Here is a 7,855-nt window from a genome sequence, read left to right as displayed (position 1 = left end):
CTGGGCACGCAGCGCCGGCACCCGCCACGGGAACCCTTGCTCCTGGCATGGGCACCCAGCGCTGGCACCCTACAACAGCGCTCAGTATGGGCACCCGGCAACAGCAGCCAGTGTGGGAACCCTGCTCCTGGTATGGGCATCCAGCAGTGGCACCCTGCAACAGCACCCAGTGTGGGCACCCAGCGCTGGCACCCTACAATGGCACCCAGTGTGGGCACCCAGCGCTGGCACCCTACAACAGCGCTCAGTATGGGCACCCGGCAACAGCACCCAGTGTGGGAACCCTGCTCCTGGTATGGGCATCCAGCAGTGGCACCCCACAACAGCACCCAGTGTGCACCTGGTGTGGGCACTCAACACTGGCACCCGGTATTGACACCCTGCACTGGCACCTACTACATGCAGCCAGTACCCACACTCTGCAATCATTACTGGAACTCTGCACTAGTAACCAGTATGGGCATCCAGCACTGGCACCTAGCACAGTGCTATGTACCCAGCACTGGCACTCCGTACCAGCAACATGCACCCAATGCTGGCAGCCTGCACTAGCAGCATTGCACTAGCAGCCAGTGTGGGCACCCAGCAGCAACACCATGCACCCAAGTACTGGCATCCTGCCCTGGCACCAGGCATCAGCACCATGCACCCAATACTGGCAGCCTGCACTAGCAGCCAGTGTGGGCACCCAGCAGCAACACCATGCACCCAAGTACTGGCATCCTGCCCTGGCACCAGGCATCAGCACCATGCACCCAATACTGGCAGCCTGCACTAGCAGCCAGTGTGGGCACCCAGCAGCAACACCATGCACCCAGTACTGGCATGCTGAACCACCACCACCACCAGTACTATGCACCCAGTACTGGCATCCTGCATCAGCACTCAGCGCCCAGTGTGAGCATCCAACACCTTGCACCAAGCACCCTGTTTGGGCATCCAGCACCCTAGACCAACACCTACCACATGCACCCAATGCTGGCATTCTGCACCAGGCAGACAATACTGGCACCATGCATCAGTACATTGTACCTTGCACCCACTCCTGCCCCCCCTCATCAGCACCTGCTGCCCAACTGGTACCCTGCTGCAGCAGTGGAGGTGACTCTGCCCTTGTCTGGAGCGTGGGGCAGGGGTGCCCATGAAGAGCTGCCCCTGGGAGCAGCTTTCCCTCACTCAGAAGTTTCTCTGCCTGTTTTTTTTTGTTCTTTTGGGGAGGTTGTGGTGGGGGTGATTATGGACGGCTAAAAATAGAGGGTGATAAAACTTTGGGGAGAGAAAAAAAAGAGGCATAAAAATGTGCTGATGTTGCCAGCAGCTGGGGGAATGATCTCCCCCTTCGTTATTTAAAACCTCGTTACGATCCATTTCCTCGGGAGAGACAAACGACCAAGCCGCCGCCGTCTGGGCCAGCCCTCGGGACGTGCTCTCTGCTGGGTGAAGAGAGGCCTCTCCGTGTGCCTGCTCAGCCACAAACACCTCTCCTGCCCCCCCACCCTTGCCAGCATGGAGCTGAGCCCCTCACCCCTAAGCCCACAGCGCCCACTGCTGCTTCAACCCACTCCAGCCCACCCCCTGATTTGCCTCCTTTTTAGCTCACTCCAATCACAGGAGGGAGGAACTTCCCAAGGGCCTCTGAGGATGAAGCAGGACCCTCCCTCCCATTGCAGCTTCTCCAGATCATAGAATCAACCAGGTTGGAAGAGATCATCCAGTCCAACCTATCCCCCAGCCCTGCCCAACCAACCAGACCATGGCACTAAGTGCCCCAGCCAGGCTTGGCTGCAACACCTCCAGCCACGGCCACTCCACCACCTCCCTGGGCAGCCCATTCCAATGCCAATCACTCTCTCTGACACCAACTTCCTAACAACATCCAGCCTAGACCTCCCCTGGCACAGCTTCAGGCTGTGTCCCCTTCTGTTGCTGATTGCCTGGCAGCAGAGCCCAACCCCACCTGGCTACAGCCTCCCTGCAGGCAGCTGCAGGCAGCAATGAGCTCTGCTCTGAGCCTCCTCTGCTGCAGGCTGCACACCCCCAGCTCCCTCAGCCTCCTCTCCCCAGCCTTGCTGCCCTTCTCCAAACACCTTCCAGCACCTCAACATCTCTCTTGAACTAAGGAGCCCAGAACTGGACACAGCACTCGAGGTGTGTCCTGAGCAGTGCTGAGCACAGGGGCAGAAGAACCTCCCTCATCCTACTGACCACTCCAGAGCAGCTCCAACGTGGAGTGGTGGCTGCCAGGCTGCTCCCTCCTGCCTGGACATGGCCACCAGCCCTTGCTTTGCCTGGGTTCATGGCTGCACTGGAAGCTCAGCAGCGCTGGTTGGTGCTCCTACATCTCCAGGAGGTGCTTTGTGGTGTGTCTTTGGGATTCCTGGAAATCCCCGTGGACGTCTGGGTGTGTGATTGTGGAGCCAGGCTGTCTCTTCAAGGTGGTGAAAGCACCCTGAGTGTTTGGTTTAAGTCATCTTTGTGGATTTGGGATGGGGGGAGGCGGGGGAGAGAAAACTATGTGGAGCTTCCAGGTCACCTACAAAGCAGTGGTGTGAAGGAGCAGCCAGACTCAGCAGGGTTGCTGCTGCAGCTCAGCCCAAACACCTCCTCTCCCAATACACACAGGGCAGGGAGGGAGATGCTCTGATAACTCGTTGGGAATCCTGCTCCTTGGGGTTGGAAAGCTGCTCACACGGAATCACAGAAGTGTTGGGAGGGACCTTTAAGGTCACCGAGTGCAGCTGTGACCCCAGCACTGCAGGATCACCACCCGAGCGTGGCTCCTCAGCACCACAGCTTTGGCACTCCTCCAGGAATGGAGGCTCCACCACTGCCCTGGGCAGCCTAGGCCAGGTTCTTGGCAACCCTCAAAGGAAAAAAAGTGTTCCTTGTGTCCAACCTAAACCTCCCATGGTACAACCTGAGGCCATTTCCCTTTGTCCTGTTGCTTGTTCCTTGGGAGGAGAGTCCAACTCCCACCTGGCTCCAACCTCCTCCCAGGGACCTGTAGAGAGCCAGAAGGTCTCCCCTCCTTTTCTCCAGGCTGCACACCCCCAGCTCCCTCAGCTGCTCCTCACCAGCCCCATTCTGCAGACCCTTCAGCAGCTTCCTTGCCCTTCTCTAGACCTGCTCCAGCCCCTCAATGCCATCCCTGGAGAGAGAAACCCAGAACTAAACTCAGGACTCGAGGTATGGCCTCACCACTGTCAAGTTTCAGCATGGCTGTGAAGCAGGAGCTCCAGGGAAGGACTGGCAGCATCCTGCCGAGGTTCAGAAACACCAAGGAAGGTGAAGGCAGCCTCGTCTGAGCCATTTCTGTGCTGAACGGTGGCAGCGGGTGGCACAGACGCTGCCCGGGGACATCCCACAGCAGCCTCTCCGCCTGCTCTCAGCCATAAACACATCCTCAGAGGCTCGCCCAAACCCTTCCCCACCTTCGGCTGGTTTACACCCCCGGTCCCGGCGCTGCAGTAGCGGGAGCGGCCCGCAGGTGCCGCCCGACTCCGCCGAGAGCGGCCCCGGTGGGTTGCGGGAGGTTGGGCAGGAGCGGAGGAGACCTCCCCGCGGGGCTGCCCAGCAGCGCTCGGGCAGGAGCGGAGGAGCCCTCCCCGCGGGGCTGCCCAGCAGCGCTCGGGCAGGAGCGGAGGAGACCTCCCCGCGGGGCTGCCCAGCAGCGCTCGGGCAGGAGCGGAGGAGCCCTCCCCGCGGGGCTGCCCAGCAGCGCTCGGGCAGGAGCGGAGGAGACCTCCCCGCGGGGCTGCCCAGCAGCGCTCGGGCAGGAGCGGAGGAGACCTCCCCGCGGGGCTGCCCAGCAGCGCTCGGGCAGGAGCCGGGGGCACCATCCCGTGAGGCGCTGATGGATGCTGCCTGTGTTTGGTACCCGATTTTGGTCTCCGAAAGGAGAGCGTGTGCCCCAGGGCACAGGGCGAGGCTCGGTGGGCATTTCCTGTTCTGGTGATGTTGCCATCCCCTTGCTGGGCGAGCAGAGAAGACCTCTGCCAGGAGAACATGGGCAGCGCGGGCTGGGAGCTCAGCACACAGCAAACACCTGCGAATTTGTTCTCCTCCTCACTCCAGTAACTGCAGGCAGGATGCTATGGAGTAGGAAGCCTTTTTTGATGCTGGGAGTTGGAAAGGGACCTCTGGAGATCATCCAGTCCAGCCCCACCCTGCTGAAGCAGGGCACTCACAGCAGCTTGCCCAGGAGCACAATGCCCAGCTGGGGTTGGAAGCTCTCCAGAGAAGGAAACTGCACAACCACTCTGAGCAGCCTGCTCCAGGGCTCTGCAGCCTCACACCACACCAGTTTCTCCTCCTGTTCAGATGGAACCTCCTGGCTTCCAGTTTGTGCCTGTTAAATATCTGAGAGGAGTCGTCCTGTGCCAGGCTGAGGTACAGGAAGGCTCCCCAGGGGTATGCAAAGCACCATGTGGTGGAGATGTCCTGTCGATGGTTGCTCAGTACCTACCTCCAAACCACTCTGCAGCAGCGTGGGCTGATCCCTCCCAGGGTGGTTGCAGCTCATGTGCTCCTCCAGAGGCTGGCAGGTAAAGACAAGGAGGCTGCTGAGGTGCTTTGCTTTTGAAAAGCCTCTTTGACCCAACAGCTTTCTGGGCCTTTTAAAGCATTCCCAGCAGCAGAGCATAGCCTGGAGCAGAGCACAGGCTGGAGGGGCCAGAAAAGACACACCTGGGCCTGGAGCTCAGAGGAAGCAGCAGCACTTGAGCCTCTGCAGCCCAAGTGGCAGTTACAGGAGAGGCAACTCAGCTGCTACCCTGCAGGAAGCACTTGTCAGAGCTGAGCTGGTGAAGGTTGTGTTTGTTCTGTCCCTGAAGGTGAACATCCAGGGATGGCCTGAGGTCATGGTGAGGTGAGGAGAGGCTCACCTCATGCTGGTGTGCAAAGAGCTGGCACATCTGGGGTGCAGCAGACAGAGCTGCCCTGGAGAGCAGCCCTGCTCCAGGGTGCAAATCTACCCCACGTGTCTCACACGTACCCCACAGAGCTCACTGGTGTGAGCTGTGCCCACTTACTCCCTTTTGAGAGACACCTGGGCACCCTCTGGCATCATGTTGCTCCTTTAAGGCTTCAGAACTTCCCAGGGAGTGTCAGAACCATAATTCCCAGGCTGATCTGGAGCACTGCTGTAAGGACAGGCTGAGAGAGTTGGAGTCGTTCAGCATGGAGAAGAGAAGGATCCAAGGAGACCTTCTGGTGGCCTCCCAGTGTGTCTGTAAGAAGGATGAGAACAGACTTCACCAGGGCCTGTTGTGACAGGACAAGAGGGGAGGGTTTGAGCTAAAAGGAGATTCAGAGTGGAGAGAAGGGAGAAATGTTTGACACTGAGGGTGGGGAGAGCCTGCCCCAGGCTGCCCAGAGAGGTGGGAGCTGCCCCAGCCCTGGCACCACTGCAGCTGAGCTTGGTTGTGGCTGTGAGCAGCCTGCTCTGGTTGCAGCTGTCCCTGCTGACTGTAGGGGGGGGTGGACTGGATGAGCTTTAAAGATCTCTCCAGAGGTCCCTTCTAGCCCTCACCGTGCTGGATGCTGAGATCTCATATCACATGCAGACCGTGGGGCTGCAGCTCCTGTTCTGTTCTGAGTCCCCTACCCCAGACCCCAGCACTAGCCCTTTTGGCTAAGCCTTCTGCTAAGCTCCTTCTCCCTGCCCACCCCCTCCCAGCTTGGCACTGAAAAGCAAACAGGCAGCTCTGGGAGCTGCAGGACTCACAGAGTCTGGCTCTCAACAGGCTGGCATCTCCTAGGGGCCTGACGTGGGTGCCTGAGAGGGCACAAACCCTGACTGAAGCTTTTCCCACGCCGTAGGCATCAATCAAACGTCAGCTCTGTGTGGGCTCTGCAGCCTCTAACACAGTCTGACAGCATCTTGGTGTTTCTCCCAGCTGCAGCCCCAGCCAGGTCATCCTTTTACCCACTCGTTTGCAAACAGAGGAGCTGAGCTCTTGAGCTGTCTGAATAAAACTCATCAAGGGGTTGAAAAGCTCTCAAAGAGAAGGACTTTGAAGAACTTGAATGTGCTAAGCTCCAGTGTGATTGCCTAAGCTCTGTTACAAGAGGAAATCAACCCCCTCGACCCTTCCCCCTCCCCATCTCCCACCCCTAAACGTGGCACAGTTGATAGTTGGGTCACTCCTGGTGGTGCAAAGGATCCTTTTCAGCTTTGCTCTGCCACCTGTGGAGCCACACTCCAGAGCTTCGAGTTGTTGCTTTAGCTTCGAGCTTGAGTGCACCAGAGACAACCTTGGCACTTCAGGTGTCTGGAGAAAAAATGTGCCACTTAGGGCAGCACATGAGTGGGTGTGGGCAGCTGTGGAGATAAGCTGGTCTGGAGCATTGAGATAGAGATCACAGAGACACAGAATGGTTTGGGGTGGGAAGGGACCTTTAAAGCTCACTCAGTCCAACCCCCCTGCAGGGACATCTGCAGGTGGATTTTGGGTTAGGAACACAAAAAGTCTCTATTTCCAGTTGATCAGGGGGCACTGGACTGGTTAAAGCTTTGCTTACAGCCTGGGTTATTCATAGAATGCTTTGGGTTGGAAGGGATCTTGAAGATCATCTACCCTGAGCAGGGACACCTTCCTCTAGACCAGATGTGTGTGCAGTTCCAGAGCAAACACAATCAAGTTGAAGGATTCTCATTTCCATTTCCATTTCCATTTCCATTTCCATTTCCATTCATCTTCATTCCATCTCCATCTCCGTTCATTCTTTCATTCCCATTTCCATTTCCCTCTCCATTTCCATTTCCATTTCCATTTCCATTCATTCTTTCATTTCCACCTCCATCTCCATCTCCATTTCCATTTCCATTTCCATTTCCATTTCCATTTATTCTTTCATTTCCACCTCCATCTCCATCTCCATTTCCATCTCAATTTCCATTTCCATTTATTCTTTCATTTCCATCTCCATCTCCATCTCCATTTCCATTTCCATTTATTCTTTCATTTCATCTCCATCTCCATTTCCATTTATTCTTTCATTTCCATCTCCATCTCCATTTCCATTTATTCTTTCATTTCCATTTCTATTCCCATTTATTCTTTCATTTCCATCTCCATCTCCATTTCCATTTCCATTTATTCTTTCATTTCATCCCATCTCCATTTCCATCTCCATCTCCACTCCATCTCCATCTCCATTTATTCTTTCATTTCCATCTCCATTCATTCTTTCATTCCTGTTTCCATTTCCATCTCCATCTCCATTGATTTTTCCATTTCCATTTATTCCTCCATCTCCATCTCAATTTCCATTTCCATTCCTTTTTCCACTTCCATCTCCATTTCCATCTCCATCTCCATTTGACACAGCTAAGACCTTGGCCTAACTCCTGTGGCCAACTTTCCTGTTGCTCCAGCTCTTCCATGTTGCAAGCCCTGAAGGATCATCTCCTGTAGCTGAAGCTGTTGCAGAGGTTGGAGAACCATTTCTGTAGCAACTGACTTAGCTCAGGAGCTGGAATATTGCTTGTCTCTTCCCTTCATCCCAGCCCAGCTGCTGTCTTGGTTTCTAAAGTGTTCCTCAAAGTTTCAGGGTCTTCTAACAACTATTCCACCTCCTTCATCTTCTAGAGTTGCCCTCAAGTGACCCCTCTGTAAAACTCAAGTGGTGTGAGGTGATGCTCAGATTCTAGGTCCCAAGTTATGCTTGTTGTCACCTCGGTCCAGGGGAATAAAGGCTCATTTCCTCCATCCAGGTCTTCAAACAGCCATCAGGTAGCACCAAGGTTCACCTGCCATGAGTCCAAATGGCATCTGCCCCAGAGGGCCCAGGGTGTCTGAGGTGGCATCTCTGTCCTGCTGCTACCTGCAGCCTCCCAACTGCTTCTCCTGCT

The sequence above is a fragment of the Pogoniulus pusillus genome, chromosome 29 (genome assembly GCF_015220805.1).
Source record: "Pogoniulus pusillus isolate bPogPus1 chromosome 29, bPogPus1.pri, whole genome shotgun sequence".
Lineage (NCBI taxonomy): Eukaryota > Metazoa > Chordata > Aves > Piciformes > Lybiidae > Pogoniulus > Pogoniulus pusillus.
This window is presented reverse-complemented; position numbering follows the sequence as displayed.